Below are 17,254 nucleotides of genomic sequence, written 5' to 3' on the forward strand. Positions count from 1 at the left end.
TTAGGGTTAGGGCATGGGTTAGGGTATGGGGATAGCTTTACTAACTATCCCCTTATCCTAACCCATACCCTAACCCTAAGGTCCGTGACTATTGCACCATAGTGGAGGACATAGCTTGTTTTTTATGTCCTCCACTGTGCTGTGGGGTTTTCGGTGAAGTGCAGTTATACAAAAGTTCACTTTCATTAAAGTGAACTTTCGCAGAAGTGAGGCTTCCTATTACAAGTTCGAAGTAGTGAACTTTCGTTCTTGTAATAGGAATCCATATAAATATATATATATATATATATATATATATATATATATATATATATACATAAAACACACACACACACACACACACACACACACACACACACACACATATATATTATATATATATATATATATATATATATATATATACATATATATATCTTCTGTGTGGAGACATGCATTAATGGGCATACCTTCGTTGAAGGTTGTGCGTCAGAGCTGGCAACTCGGCACATAAAAATCTACTGCCAATCATTAGCGGGCTGGAGTTCCGCTGTGGCAACCCCTAACTGAGAAAAGCCGAAAGACACAACAACATAGAGAGAAAGATATGTATGGAGATACATATATATGTATAAGCATATATAGATATATTAGCAATAAATACTGAAGTATATGTATGTATGTATATATATATATATATATATATATATATATATATATATATATATATATTATATATATATATATATATATATATGTGTGTGTGTGTGTGTGTGTGTGTGTGTGTGTGTATAAAACTATATATATATATATATATATATATATATATATATATATATGTGTGTGTGTGTCTTTGTGTGTCTGCAAAGCTATGGAAAGGATCATCATGGACCTTATAAATAAAGATATTGGGGACCTACAGACACTGGATCCTACCCAGTTCAGCTTTGCTAAGGGCAGATCCTGCCTCTTAAACCTGGTCAATTTCTTTGAAACAGTCACCAAGGCCATTGACGAGGGGAAGGTGGTCCACAAAGCATACCTGGACCTCACAAAAGCATTCGATACAATACCCCACTCGGGCATTATAGATAAGCTCACCAGCTTAAATATAAACCCCTATGTCACTAGATGGGTTGCAAACTGGCTCAAGGGCAGAACCCACATGGGTAGAATTGCTGGAGCCATGTCAGACTCCAAACCTGTTACAAGTGGCATCCCTCAAGGCTCAGTCCTGGGACCTCTCTTGTTCGGTATATATTTCTCAGAGGTACAGGCCAACATGGAAGGACTGTGGCTGACCAAGTTCGCAGATGACTGCAAACTGGGCACCATAATCGACTCTCCAGCCGACACAAGCATCCTCCAAAAGGGCCTTATAGAAACAGACTACTGGTGCCAGAGCCATGGCCTCAAGCTAAACGTCAAAAAGTGTATAGTCATCCCCTTTGGCAAAAACAAAGTGCCCACAAATTACCACATAAGTGGTAATCCGTTAAGTATGGAAGAAGTAATTAGGGACCTGGGGACCCAAGTTGATAGCAATCTCTCATTTGACAACCACGTGGCCAAAGTGGTTAGCAAAACATTTTATATAGCCCACCTAATCATGAAGGGATTCACATCTAGATCGGGGGAGGTCATCGTGCCTCTTTACTCATCTCTCATCAGGCCCATAATTGAGTACAATGCCCCTTTTGGGATGTACCTTACCAGACACCTGCAGCAACTGGGAAGACCCCAAAAGTACCTCACCAAGAGGATCAAAGGCTCAAACAGATGCCATATGCTGCCTGGTTAAAGAAACTCCAGCTCTACTCAGTGGCATACCGCCTGCTCAGAGGAGATCTGTGCCTGACGTATAAAGACATGTCCAACCCGGAATTAATGGACATGCTGCACATCAGAAAATCCAAATCCCATCGAGCTACGTGCTCGAGAGACTTGAACCTCAGCACTGAAATAAATAGGACATGCTGGAGGGACAGATTCATAACCCAGAGGCTCCCTTCACTCTGGAATAAAATCCCAGTCCAGGTTAGGCAGAGTCTCTCATTGACTCTCTTCAAGAGGAATCTTGATGAGTGGATGGGGGATCGTAGGTTTACCCCGGGTATCACTTCTGTGTCACTGTTAGACAGAGGCACAGTATACTAACCTCGAAAAAGGGCATAGCAAAATTAATTTAAAATGGGTGGTGAAAGCCAAACACACTCTGGCTAGGCTTATAAATGCCCTAGGGCAGATAGCCTAGTATGAACCTAAATGCCCTAGGGCAGATAGCCTAGTATGAACCTATACATATATATATATATATATATATATATATATATATATATATACATATATATATATATATATATATATATATATATTCATACATGTATGGGGATACAGATATATGCATGGTAATGTATAAAAAAGAACATGACAAATATACACACACACATATATATATATATATATATATATATATATATATATATTTTTATATATATATATATATATATATATATATATATATATATATATATATATCTATATATATATATATATACATGGGTCTATGTTCATTTATCGAATTTGCACTATGTTGAATGCCGTTTACTTGAGTACACTTTGTCGAACGCACAAAGCATTGAAAAGACAAAGCAACGAATCTCAAAATATCAAAGTGAACTTAGCATATGTAGACACACACCCCAGTGTAACCATTACACAACAAACTCAATTCCAGACAACACAAATATGAAAACTCCATCCTCTGTGCTCAGGTAAATATAGACACCAACCCTTTCCGAAAGTAATGTACTACTCTAATTTACATCTTTACCAAGTGTGCGATTGCTGTTATATACTACTAATTCGAGTATTCTTCCCTCTGACTGAAAATCACGTGAAATTGCTGTTCACGGCAAATTAAACTCCTCTTCTTTTGGAGAAGGAGGACAAGCTGTAGACATTCTCAACCGTAACTCTTTAACACGATTTTGTTCCCTTACTATAACAATAATTAAAGTGTCAATATCTGACACATGCTTACCAGTTAAGCATTTGAAACGACGATGCCAAGCCTCAATAGCATTTTGGGTCCTTGGCAAACATAAATCATTAAGTACTGACATATTCCAGAATTGCACAGGAAACAAGGGAGGAAATCTTATCTTATGACTAGATCTAGTTGAAAATGATCGTGGTTTACCCAGTAAGTACCACTCGCTGAAGTATTTCAGCACTTCTATACCTTCAGCTGGAAATGTACTCTTCAGTTCCTGAAACATTGTCAAGACATCATTCTCTGGTAAAAACGCTAGCGTAGCCAATTTTTTAATACAAAGTTGAAATGACAGATCAGTATTATATGATGAAGCAAGACCTAAACTTTGTACTTTCCTCCAAATATTTTTCCCGAAATGAAAGAAACATTCTTTACATATGACATTACTAACATTCATCCTTATGATCTTTATAGCAGCAACTTCAAAATTACAAAGCAAATAACGTCCTTTAGATGTTAAGTCATGTTCCTCTGTCAAAGAAAATACACAATGCCACATGTAATTATAACCTTTGAAACTCTTTTTTTGTCATCAAACAGAAGACTAAAGGAACAGTCTTTCTATATACACCATACTGTATTAAAGCATGAATTGTGTAGAATTGACGGCACACTGTTCCTTTAACAAAGTATGTGCCATCCATTAACCAAATATCAGATTGTGTTAAATCCTTCAAATTACTTTTAGTAGTAAACACAACCACAACACTTTTCATTACTTTTATCTTTCATCCTTTTGTAAATAAATGAACCATCTTTCAATGCATAATCACTCACATCTACGTTTAATAACGTTAAACCCACTTTCATAGGTTTCCCTTTACATTTCAAGCGAACCCTTCTAACTTGTTGTAGAAGCACACGTCTGCTAGGCAGACTAGGCACGTCTTCCAAAGAGGTTGACGCAATTGCATCGACTATGATGCAAGGAGATTCTTGAGATAACGTAGCTCTCTGTTTCAAATTTAGACAGACTGAATACTTCTCTACCTGTAGATGGTCCCCTCCGTGATCATGTTCAATAGACTTTAGAAGCTACTCTTCTGAAGTTACGCAAGCAGTTATAGCTCGACCCTTGCACTTATCAGTTAGTTTTCGAGTGCAACACCAATAATTCTTCACTTTAGTTGATTTTTCTAAATGATAGCTATACTCATCTAATATGAGAATCTTTTTACCTCTCTGAGATACTGTAGTCACATACACTTGTCCAAGTACTCCTGGGGGCAGTGACTCTACATCAGCCATTTTGAGTGTGGGTACAATGTACAACCTTTTTCAGTTACTCTACTCAATATAGTCTTGCAAGCTCAATGATAGGACAAGTGCTTTGTCGATCATTTAAGTTTCACTGGTTTGTCTTTTCGATGCTGTGTGCATTCGACAAAGTGTGCCCGAGTAAATGGTATTCAACATAGTGTAAATTCGATAAATGAACATAGACCCATATATATATATATATATATATATATATATATATATATATGTATATATATACAGTTAAAGTTTTCCTATAACATGCAGCACTGTCATACCACAAAACTCCAGGTATGGAAATAGGGACATATTGGAAATAATTGGGTAGATAAACTGCGTAAGTTGCTGCAGTAACACTGTCTGTTCTAACATATGTTGAATGCAATATTAGATGTCTGAGAAATCAATTGCCTGTCATTATGTAGTGAGTACATTCCACACATCATCTCATTGAATTGTCAGCAATGAACACCTGTCATGAGGACCAGACCAAATATATAAGGCAGACAACTGTATGTCCAATGAACACTTGGGAGGTTGAGACCTATGAACACAGCTATGTAACATTAGGGAAACTGCACTGAGCTGATAAGCATGTCACCAAGTACCATCCAAAATACAGTCAGGGCGGCACATCACTACCCCAAAGCAACTTTGCAGAATTACATATGCATTAGCTACTACAGCCTGCACTGCAGGGATGGAACTGTACTGAGAAACAGACACTGGTGTGAAAGTGCATACACACAACCAATTGCACCACAGTCACAGCTACATACTGGTAAGCCTACCAAATGCTAAAGTATAATGGCTGTGTGGACATATATATCCCCAATGAGAGTCATACAATACCCCTAAATATACTGTGCCAGGTCACAGTGTAGCCGGAATTGTGGGGTGGTATGGGACATATCTCATAATGCCCATACAAATATATACTGCTGTTAGAACACCCATAACTGGAGCAGCATGCACAGTTGGATACAAAAGGACCCATGTCACTGACATCTTCCCGCCTACACAGTCCAAATAATAAGTAAACAGTACGGTGCTACAAAATCATGATAGGCCATACACAATGGCCAGATATACACTGACCTCTTCCCAAAACAACTAAAATGATTGAACATAGTAAACAGAAAAACAACCAGCCAGTAATTCACACAAATTTAAAATACTCTGATGTCTCAGCCAAGGCCTTCAATGAGTAAAATATTACAAGACATACTTGCCTGAAATACAAGAAGCAATTAACACTTAATTACATATTTAAATACACAGCCTCCAATTACACTCCTCATTTAACACCCTAGGGGATAAAGTATCAAATTTAAAAATATAAATTGACTCTTTACATAACAATTGTTCTTTTATAACTATTCGATCATACAGAGAAACAGACTTTTTCCAAAGCAGTACCTTGTAACCAACTACTGTCCCCATGTTGAGATTTATTAAAATGTACAGCTGTAAAACTGTCTTCTTTCTTATTAGTAATATCTCTCACATGTTCTAACAGCCTAATTTTAAAACACTTGTTACTCTCCCCCACATGCAATTTGTTACAAGGTCATCTAAGAGTGTTCTCTATACACTGACCTCTTGACTGTACAGAGTCCACGTGTTGTCCAGCCTTTGCCCTCATATTTATGGCCCCTAGTCCACAACATATGTGGGATTCCACAACATCACTGGGATGATACAGGAATGACAGTACTAAATAATGATAGACCATACCTATCAACCTCTTACTGCATGACATCTGGACAAAACCTGACATAATTGGGGGACAGAGACCCAAAAACAAGGGCGTATTTGAAATATTGCTGTTATACACTGAGAAAGTTACTGGTGTTACAGGGTTTGTTGTAACATATCTTTTCTAAGGGATATGAAGTCAGAAACACAAATGAATGTTGGCATTTCCTGACTGCAATCCACAGACTATGGTTCTGATTTGCCAAGGACAACAGCTGTCTGTGGAACAGACCAAACTTAATAGGCATACCTCTGGCCATTCTGCAGATAGCCCTACAGTTGAGAGTTATGTCAAACACATAACACTGTCAGAGTTAAAATCACGCAGAAACTTCATGTCCACACAAATCCTGTTTGACTAGCATTAATGCAAATGTATAACAGCAATACATACATTCTGCCCCTATGGCTGAAACATTCACCCCATTTTGTTGGCTTGTCTCCACAGTTTGGGTTGTAAGGGGTATTCCCAAATACCCTCTGCTATGCTGTAGTTCACACACCTCCATGAAGTTCTCCTCACTGGCAAGGAAAAGGGCCAATGCCTACATGAAGTACTCAATTATAGGAGTGCGTTGCCATGCCATTGGCTATATGAATAACAACACAGCTGTTCTTCATGTAATTAACAAGTGGGGGGCACCAATTGGTGCACAGGCCATCAGCTGCTCATGAGCATTACCTACAAAAGGCAAGCTGCTGCCTATGCAAAATAGATGTACACCCTATATCTGTGTGTGTGAGAGAGAGAGAGAGAGAGAAAGAGAGGGAGAGAAAGAGAGAAAAGGAGAGAAAAACAGTGAAAAAAACAAGCAGGATATAACCATCTACACTTAGATAAAAACAGGTATGTCAAACAAGTAAGCATGTAATAGACTGCAGTAGGGGTATGTAAGAATGGGAAATAGGTAATTTAACATATCAGTCTCAATAAGACATGCTGTACCGATATATTGCTGATCAGAACCTATGGCCATAGCATCTGGATCTGTCTGCAGTGACATAGATCATAGGTCAGGCCCCTGAGTCACCCCAGGAAAGGATGGCTCGCATATGACTACTACTGGAGTGTGTGTTGAACAATACTGACTTTGACAATGCTAGGCCAGCTACTGGGATGTTGTACATATCTATATCTTAATTGCGAATACAACTATGATATACCTGTTCATCTCAGAAATATGAGAGACCTATACATGGTATTTGCATAGTAAAGTACTGTTGCAGATTTGAGTGTTGAACTGCATTTGATATACTGAGCTCATGCCATTTAACTGTCCAGTGTTATGCACACTGACCATATGTGTGCCTCATATTTGTAGTCATTTACTCATACAGTTGTGTTATGTCTGGCAAATCCTTGGCAAATCTGTGAAGACTAACATTGCAACATCTCTTTCTTTTTCCTCTGGCTGTTACCATTAGGGGTCACCACAGTGGGTCATCTGTGCCATTTCTGCCTGTCCTCTGCATCTTGTTCTATCACACAAACCACCTGTATGTCCTCTCTCACCACATCCAGAAACCTTATCTGAGGCCTTCCTCTTTCCCTCTTAACTGGCAGCTACATCCGTATCATCCTTTTCATAGTATACTCAGCATCCCTCCTCAGCACATGTCCAAAACAATGTAATCTTGCCTCTCCAGCTTTGTCTCAAAACCATCCAACATTGGCTGACCCTCTCATATACACATTGCTAATCCTCTGCATCCTCATCACACCCACTGCAAATCCTAACATCTGTAACTCTGCCACGTCCAGCTCTGACTCCTGCCTTTTTGTCAGTGCCACTGTCTCCAACCCATGTAACATAGCTGGTCTCACTATCTTTTTGTAGACCTTCCATTTCACTTTTACTGGTACTCATCTGTCACAAATCACTTCTGACACTCTTCTCCACCCTGCCTGTACTCTGTTATTCACCTGTCCTCCACAGTTGTCATTACTCTGAAGTGATGACCCCAATCCTTTAAACATATTTACCTTTGCCAACTCTACTCCTGGCATCCTCAGCATTCCACTATCCTCCCTCTCATTCACACACAGATATTCTGTCTTAGTCTTGCTGACCTTCATTCCTCTCCTCTCTAGAGCATATACCCATCTCTCCAGGTTCTCTTAAAACTGTTCCCTACTCTCAATACAGTTCAAAATGTTATTTGCAAACATCAGAGTCAACAGGGACTCCTGTATGATCTTGTCTGTCAACCTGTCCATCACCATTGCAAATAAGAAAGGGCTCACAGCTAATCCCTGATGTCATCCCATCTCCACCTTGAATGCACCCATCACTCCCACCGCAGACCTCACCACTGTCATATCACCCTTGTACATATCCTGCACCACTCTTACATATATCTCTGCCACTCATGACTTCATCATACAATACCACAACTCCTCTGTAGGCACCCTGTCATATGCTTTCTCTAAGTCCAGAAAGACACAAAGCAACTCCTGACTTCCTCTGTACTTCTCCATCAACACTCTCAGAGTAAAACATTGCATCTGTAGTGCTCTTTCCTGGCATGACATTATACTGCTGACCACTACTCTTCTCATCCCTGCTTAACCTAGCTGCCACTACTCTTTCTCATAACTTCATGCTGTAACTGATCAATGTTATCCCTCTGTAGTTACTACAGTTCTGCACATCAACCTTATTCTTAAAACGGTACCCAGAAATTTTCTCTCCACTCCTCATGCAACCTCTCACTCTCCAAGATATCATTAAACAATCTGGTTAAAAACACCACTGCCATTTCCACTAAACACCTTCAGGCTTCCACAGGTATGTCATGTGGATGAACAGGCTTTCCAGTATTCATCCTTTTCATAGCTATCCTTACATCCATGTTGGTAAGCTGTTGTACTTTCTAATTCACCATACCCACATCATCCAACCTTCTCTCTCTCATTCTCTTTATTCATCAGCCTCTCAAAGTACTCTGTCCATCTGCAGAACACACTCCTCTTGCTTGTATGTTTCCCTCATTATCCTTTATCACCCTTATCTGCTGCACATGTTTCCTAGCTCAGTCCCTCTGGCTAGCCAGTTGGTACAAGTCCTTTCATCCCTCCTTAGTGTCCAGCCTGTCATATGACTCTTCATATGCCTCATCCTTAGCCTCTGCCACCTATCTCTTTGCCATGCACCTCATCTTCTTATACTCCTGTCTACTTTCCTCATCTCTCTCATAATCCCACTCCTTCTTAACCAACCTCTTTCTTTGTATACTGTCCTGTACTTCCTCAGTCCACCACCAGTTCTCCTTGTACTTCTTCCTCCATCCATATGTCATACCAAGCACCTTTCTAGCCATCTCCCTTACTAGCTCTGCTGTACTTACCCAAATATTTGGTAAATCTTCACTGCCATACAATGCCTGTCTTAACTGTTCCCTGAACTCCACCTCACAATCACCCTTTTCCAGTTTCCACAATTTGATCCTTGGTACTGCCCTCACACTCCTCTTCTTGATCATCAATGTCATCTTACAGACCAACATTCTGTGCTGCCTAAATACACTTCCCCTGTCAACACTTTACAGTCTCCAATCTCCTTCAAACTGGCTCTCCTACACTGGATATATTCCACCTGTGTGCATCTTCCTCCACTCTTGTATTTCACCCTATGCTTCTCCCTCATGTTATAGTACGTAGTCACCACAGCCATGCCCATCATTTTTGCAAAATCCACTACCATATCACCGTCTGCATTCCTTTGCTTAACACCATACATACCCCTCACTTCCCCATCCCCTCTGTTCCCTTCACCAACATGCCCATTGAAATCTTTTGCAATCACTACTCTGTCACCCTTGGGTATAGTCATCACCATGTCATCTAACTGACTTCACATTTCTCTTTCTCATCCATCGCACAACCAACTTGTGTAGCATATGCACTAACAACAGTCATCATTACACCATCAGTTTCCAGCTTCATAAACATTACTCTATCAGACACTCATGTCATCCTCCAAAAACACTCTTAGCATACTGTTCCTTCAGTAGATACCCCCCTTTCTCCTCCCATCCACACCATGCTAGCACAATTGTGACCTGCCTCCCATACACCTAGCTGTACTCCCCTTCTATCTGGTCTCTTGCACACACAATATATCAACCTCCCCCTGGTCATTATATCTGCTAGCTCTGTCTCTATACCAGTCATACTGCCAACATTAAAAGTTCTTACCTTCACTACCACACTCCTAGCCTTTCTCCTCTCTTCCTGCCATATGAGTGTTGTACATCCTCCAGGGTACGCCTGTCAGTGCTATTAAATGATAGGCATACACTGGAGGATGTAGAACACTCATATGGCAGGAAGAGAGGAGAAAGGCTAGGAGTGTGGTAGTGAGGGTAAGAACTTTCAATGTTGGCAGTATGACTGGTATAGGGACAGAGCTAGCTGCCATATGAGTGTTCTACATCCTCAAGGGTATGCCTGTCAGTGCAAAGGCTACTGTGCTATTGAATGACTCAAGTGTGTTATAGCAATGTTAAGGCAGTTTCACTAATTTTGTCCCATTGCCCCCCATGTAAGTGTGGTGTCCTACAGATGTCCTGCTCTAACAGATTGATAACTGGGCAGCAAGAGTGTGAATACAGTGTGCCATACTGGCATAGAACAGAAATGTATATCAGGTATTACCTGTGCACATGTCAGTATGAATAGATGTATCTGGCTACCTCATAACAACAGACATGGGATGGAAAATGTCAGTTAAGGAAGCTGTAAATGTTGTGCACGTGTAATCTTAGTTACTGTGCATCCAGCAGAGTGACATCTCTACAGCTACTGGTTGTTGCATTGCCCTGACACAGCCATGGGTACTACAATAAGCATGATTATCAGTTTGAAATTGGAATGGTGTCCAACTGAGTTATGACTCTGTGTCCATGCCTACTACAAACAGCTGTATGAACACATACATAGCTGTATGGACTCACCGATACCTTACTTGTAAAACCTACCTCCACCAAAGTAGAGTAATCCCCTTTGCTGGACAGCAGTAATACACAAACCACAGACTTGGTCTCTATATTGGCTGTACAGGGCAAAGTAGGAGCAGGCACCAACCTGACATCAAGTCAGCTGTTGTCTGAACAAGCATATAAGGTCACAGGTGGACTACTGTAAGGCTATGAGTACAAATTGGAGACATCCACAAAGGCCAATCACAAGGCCATCTTCCCATATGTCTGCATTCTCAGAGGCAACAAACCAACCCAACCTGTAATGGTGGTCAATCAAACCACATACACACACAACATAGCTATAGCCAACCTGTTTCAGATAGGGTTTGGGCAAACATTACCCCCCCGGCTCAACATCACTATAGATGGATATGTACAGCACCCACACCCCTCCCCACATCACCAGTAAGCAGGTACATATTGCTTATTGAAAGGCAACAAACATAAGTATCCATGGGACATGATAACATCCCTGTCCACATCCTACATGAACTCAGGCATGTGCTCCCAGCTCCATTACACACTGGAGTCACACCAAGCCTCGGCACCATCCACACCCTATCTGCATGGAGGATGTCCAGTGTCATCCCTCTACATAGACCTGAATGAGGAATAGAGGATTATGCAATTAAATGGCCCTCATTGGAGGGAATATGACACATCAGGACCAGGAGTGCAATGCAAGCTGATACTATGCTGATAGATTACATGTCATGGTGTGGTTGTGAGTGGTGGCTACTGGTATTCAAGGTACATGTGCAGGTTCTGTACATACTGTTTTCAAATGTATGGGGCCCTGTGATGTGTTTCCCTGTTTATGTCTTCCAGGCGCAATGTCATATCAGTGAAGGGCAACATTCTCATTGTCTAAGACAACCATAAACATAGACGCCATACAACAGAACCATGCAATAATGTTTGGCTGGAGCCAGCAACATCTGTGGGAGTGGACCGCCCTGTGGGTTGACTTTATCCACAAGGGAAATGATGTCAGCCTGCATGCATGTACATACGAGCAGGTACGGCATCGTGCAACCGACCTCATACGCCATGCTTGGCAAAGGGCTGCTGCCATGGCCAGGGACTGCACATCCACAAGTGGAGGCCCAGCCATGCAGCCCTCACTGACACCCACCCGAGGAGCTCCTTGCCAACCTTGGGGCACCCATCTAAGTACAACATCAGGGTACAGACCCCCACATGCTGAAGGTGGGTGGCATCCAGGCAATGGACGAAGATAGTGCATTTAAAGCCCCAGTGGAGATTACAAGACTAGTGTAGCAGACATACTTGTATCGGTAGAGTATCGACATGCATGCATCAGGTCAGATTGCAGTTGTGGATGGGGTTTTCTAATGCACAGAAGTACACATCTATGGTGAAGGACAACAAATTGTGTAGTACTGGGGGTTGTACTTTGAATGTGCAGACATGCTGCATCCATCTTGTACCAATGCCACATGTAAGTCTGCTGACAATACCTCTCTCCTACAACTACCTCGGTCCCTCTGGTCTGCATGTGGGACAGCAGCCTGAAGCTGATGAGTATGGAATTGTTCTGTTGTGGTTTGCCAGTACCCCAGGCATGTGAAGGGCATGCAATTTACCATGAACAACTGTCACTCATAGCCGTATTGCAACATGTGCATGTTCACTTGTGGTGGAGTTAACTGTATTGCTTCATAGTGGTCACCATAGGGGGTTATCTGAAGAGAATGTAACATTCCTGTAGCATACTTCACAACCTGTCAGTGCAAGACTTCTGAACAGAGACCAGCAAAATGGCCTAAGGTAGGGACATGTGTGAAACATTACCATTACTCTTATTCAGTGGATATAAACAGTGTGCACAACCCTGTTAAGATGTCAGGTGTGTGTGTGATATATACAAATTGAGACCACAATATGTCAGTACACACCTTTTCCAACCATTAATGTGACCCATAACATGAACAATTCACTTGTAAAACCAACCAATCTGTTGGGCACCAAATATGGAGTATACAGCAGCTTGTGATTTACTGACAGCATTCAGCCTGCTTGGGTATGCTCCTGTCATCAAGTAAAGGCACTCTTGGTAACAGCAAATAATAGTCCACTGTCCAAGTAGGATATTTATGACATTTGCTTAGTTGCATGCAACAGTAGCAGCCATGGTTTGCAGACAGCTTACAAAGCAGCAAAACGATCTCATATTTAAAAGGTTTCAGTCAGGAGTAGGGTACAACAACATTACCACAGCAATGCATACACCATGGAACACAGTGGAGACAGTCATCAAAAGGTAGATTGAATATGGGACAACAGTGCTGTTGAAAAGAAGCTGATGTTCCTCCAAAACTGATGAAAATACATATCCAAACCTGGTCAGGGAGGCTGCCAGGAGACATACAGCAACACTGAGGGAGTTGTAGGAATCTCACACAAGTACTGCTGTTGTGCTCTACATGTGAGAACAATCTTCTATATTCTGCATAAGTCTAGCCTATGGGGCAGGGTCAGAAGATGGAAGCATTTTGCCACACCAAAAAACATCCAGGGCTGGATACAACTTGCAATACAGCACATCAAGTCTCCCAAAGGCATGTGTGAAAATGTGTTATGGTGTAATGAGACTATGGATCAACCTCACAGCCACAATACCAAAAGGTATTTGTGGTGCACAAGCAACACCTCTCTTCACCTGAAGACCAGCATCCCCATGGTGAATCACACTGGTGGCATTGGCCTGCTGTGGGGATGCTGTTCTAAAGCCAGAACTAGGGTTGTAGTCATGGTGGTGGGAATTCTGAACAGTTCAAAATAACACTCACGTCTGGCCCACATTAATAAGGCATCTGCAAGAATGCTGAGGATGAGGAAAGGACTCAGCCTTCAACATGACAAAGACCCAAAGCATACATCCAAAGCTACCTAAGACTGGCTCCACTTGAACACACTCATGGTTATGGATTAGCCCAGCCAGAGCCTAACTGAAACCAGATAGCAAAACCACAGTGTGACCTGACAAGGACTGTGCACATGAGCTGCCCTTGCAATCTGACAGAGTTGTGAGACCTTTGCAAGGAAGAGTGGTGAAATAATGCCAAGTCAGGATGTGCCATGCTGATAGATACCTTCCCAAGAAAAGTGAATGCTGTAAGTCACTTACAAGGTGCTTCAACAAAGTTTCATTTTAAGGGTGTGCACACTTATGCAACAACTATATTGTACATATTTCACTCATTAGATTTTACATGTAACACATTTGTTTGTTTATCGATTGGCTTGCACAGGTCATATGTCACATGACAGGTGGGTAATATATTTGAATGTATTGTTGCGGTCTCATTTTATATATTACAAGAGCATGGCATGTTAACAGGGTTGTGTACACTTATCATATCCATTGTAAGCTTTGAAGGTTGGTGGTGTAAAAAGAATTGTGTGGCCATACATTTACTGCTGGTTTGGAGGTCTGAAACTCAAATGTATATCATTAATTAGTGATGCAACTCCTCAGATCATCCCAGTTATGTATCAGACAAACACAGGGGTTCTGAGGAAAATAGCAAACATGTGAGCCAGGCATCTACACATCCTGCAAGGATCTGTACATTTGTGAGGTATGTTCTATATTACTTGCCACTGTGCTATACAGAAGAACAGTAATGATCTGTACATGGGTGCAGTCAATGGTGGGGAAGGGTCATCACCTAATAACACTACTAACGTATCCCAGAGTCCTATATTGTTAGTTACATGTAATAAAACTGGCTGCAATGAATGATGTTGAGGGCCATATGTCATGCATGTCACCATTTGGATAATGTGAGGTCTGTGTAACAGATTTGTGCCACCTCACCTGTAAGTGTGTGTGTGTGTGTGTGTGTGTGTGTGTGTGTGTGTGTGTGTGTGTGTGTGTGTGTGTGTGTGTGTGTGTGTGTGTGTGTGTGTGTGTGTGCGTGTGTGTGTGCGTGTATGCGTGTGTGTGTGCATGTGTGCGTGTGTGTACCAGCCAACCTCAAAGTGCAGTTATTAATGTACATATGTTGTCTTCCCCTCACTGGTGGCGATGGGGTTCGGGGTCCCTCCCACTTGGAAACTGATGTCATTATCTCTGCAGACTCTGACAATGATGATAGGAATAGAGAGGTACTGGTGGGGTTGTTAGGGGCTGAATCTGTGCCATTGGTTGGCATCCCACTCTTGTCCACACCATCCCCACACACAGTAACAATGCCACACATACCCCGTCACCAGTGGCCACAGATGATGGACAGTTGACAGGTGGTGACATGGAGCAGGCTAGTGTTGTGACTACAGCAGGTGTGAGTGTAGGCACTGGCCATAGCCAGAGTGCAGACAAGGTCCCACACAGGAGGATGGACAGGGGTGCTCACAGGAGGACTGCTGCTCATCAAGCTGCTGTTGCAAGTGCCACACCAGATGTCACCAGATGCATGTTTTGGGCTGTCAAGGATGCATAGGCACATACTGAATGCCACACCAGACAAATACTCAGGGTGTTGGATGCAACTCTTTCTGATTTACGTGGTAACATACATGACCTTGTTGAGGTGACACATCAAAATACTGAGGTCATGAATACATGGTGGGGAGAGGCCTTGGCAATCCTTGACTGTGGAATGTATGTGCTAGAATGTGTGGTGGTAGATAGCCATTGGCCATGTGGACGTAGATAGCCATAACAACAGCTGAGAGTCTACAGGGCTGTGTACCTTCACACTGCCATAGTGGCAGTGACACCAGCACTACTGAAGGGGGGTTGCTGTCCACATCATACCAGAGCAGCCCTGGGCACGTGGTCCTGGCCAATCCCATTAGGGTCATGGATCCAGCAGACAGCAGTCACCATCAGGAAGCAGTACTGCATCTGGCCTTGGGCCTTGTGGTGCCAGTGATACCCCTGGCAGAACCAGTTCCCCTGTCCATGGCCAGAGACAGTGTACTGGACACCCTTCCATGTACAGTCAACAGTTGTCCAACATACCCCTATGTAGGACAGCAACATGGCGTGACTGTGTGCATACATACACACACACACACATCTGTATCACAGGCAGGTCACCTCCAGACACACACACAGCACCTCTGCACAGTCCATCTATTGGATACCCCTCCAAACACACACACATGATGTCAACCATATGGCCCAGCCTAGGCCTTTGGCAAACCCACACCACACCTTGTGCATATGATGATACCTGTGGCACATCCCTGTCATTCAAAACATCGATGTAGAGCCATGCTAATATGAGTCTGATGCACAGGGTGAATATAGTACAGTGCATCTACGTAATACAATGTAAAGTGTTGTCTGCTTGCATTTGTTATGGGTACACATACTGGTAAATGTACCTTATTAGCCAGGATGCATTATTGTTGTTAGTACCACTGCCTGAATGTAGTCTGACATGCTGTATTCTGTTTGTGTTCCAGGTGTCTGTGTGTCTGCAGGCTGTGGCCCTGCAAAAATTCCCAAGAGGGAGTATGGCAGAGTGGGAATACAACGACCATGTCATAGGCAATGTACAGCTTTATATGTACATGTACCAGGTGTGTATACATGCAACTGTCTGAGGGACACTGTGGGGTGAGACCTTGGCAATTTTAGACCTTGGCAACATACATGACTTTGTTGAGGCCATATGTCAAAATACTGTGGTCATGAATACATGGAGGGTGAGACCTTGGCAGTCCTCGACCATGGCATGTCTGTGCTAGAGCGTGTGGTGAGAAATGGGCATTGCCCACATGGACGTAGGTCAGCACAAACAACAGCTGAGAGTCTATGGGGCCATGCACCTTCACACTTTCATAGTGGCAGTAACACTGGAGCAGGCCATGGGCATATGGTCCTGGCAGTTCCCATCAGGGGCATGGATCCAGCAGACAGCAGTCACCATCAGGAAGCAGTACTGCATCTGGTCTTGGGCCTGGTGGTGCCAGCGATACCCCAGTCAGGACCAGTTCCCCTGTCCATGGCCAGAGACAGTGCTGTCAACCATATAGGCCAGCCTAGGCCTCTGGCAAACCCACACCAAACATTGTTCATATGATGATACCTGCGCCACATCCCTGTCATCCATAACACTGACGCAGGGACATGCTAATATGGGTCTGATGCACAGAGTGAATATAGTACAGTGTACCTATATAATACTATGTAAGGTGCTGTCTGCTTGCATTTGTTATGGGTACACATACAGGTGTATA

The sequence above is a fragment of the Protopterus annectens genome, chromosome 4.part0 (genome assembly GCF_019279795.1).
Source record: "Protopterus annectens isolate FY-2018-M chromosome 4.part0, PAN1.0, whole genome shotgun sequence".
Lineage (NCBI taxonomy): Eukaryota > Metazoa > Chordata > Ceratodontiformes > Protopteridae > Protopterus > Protopterus annectens.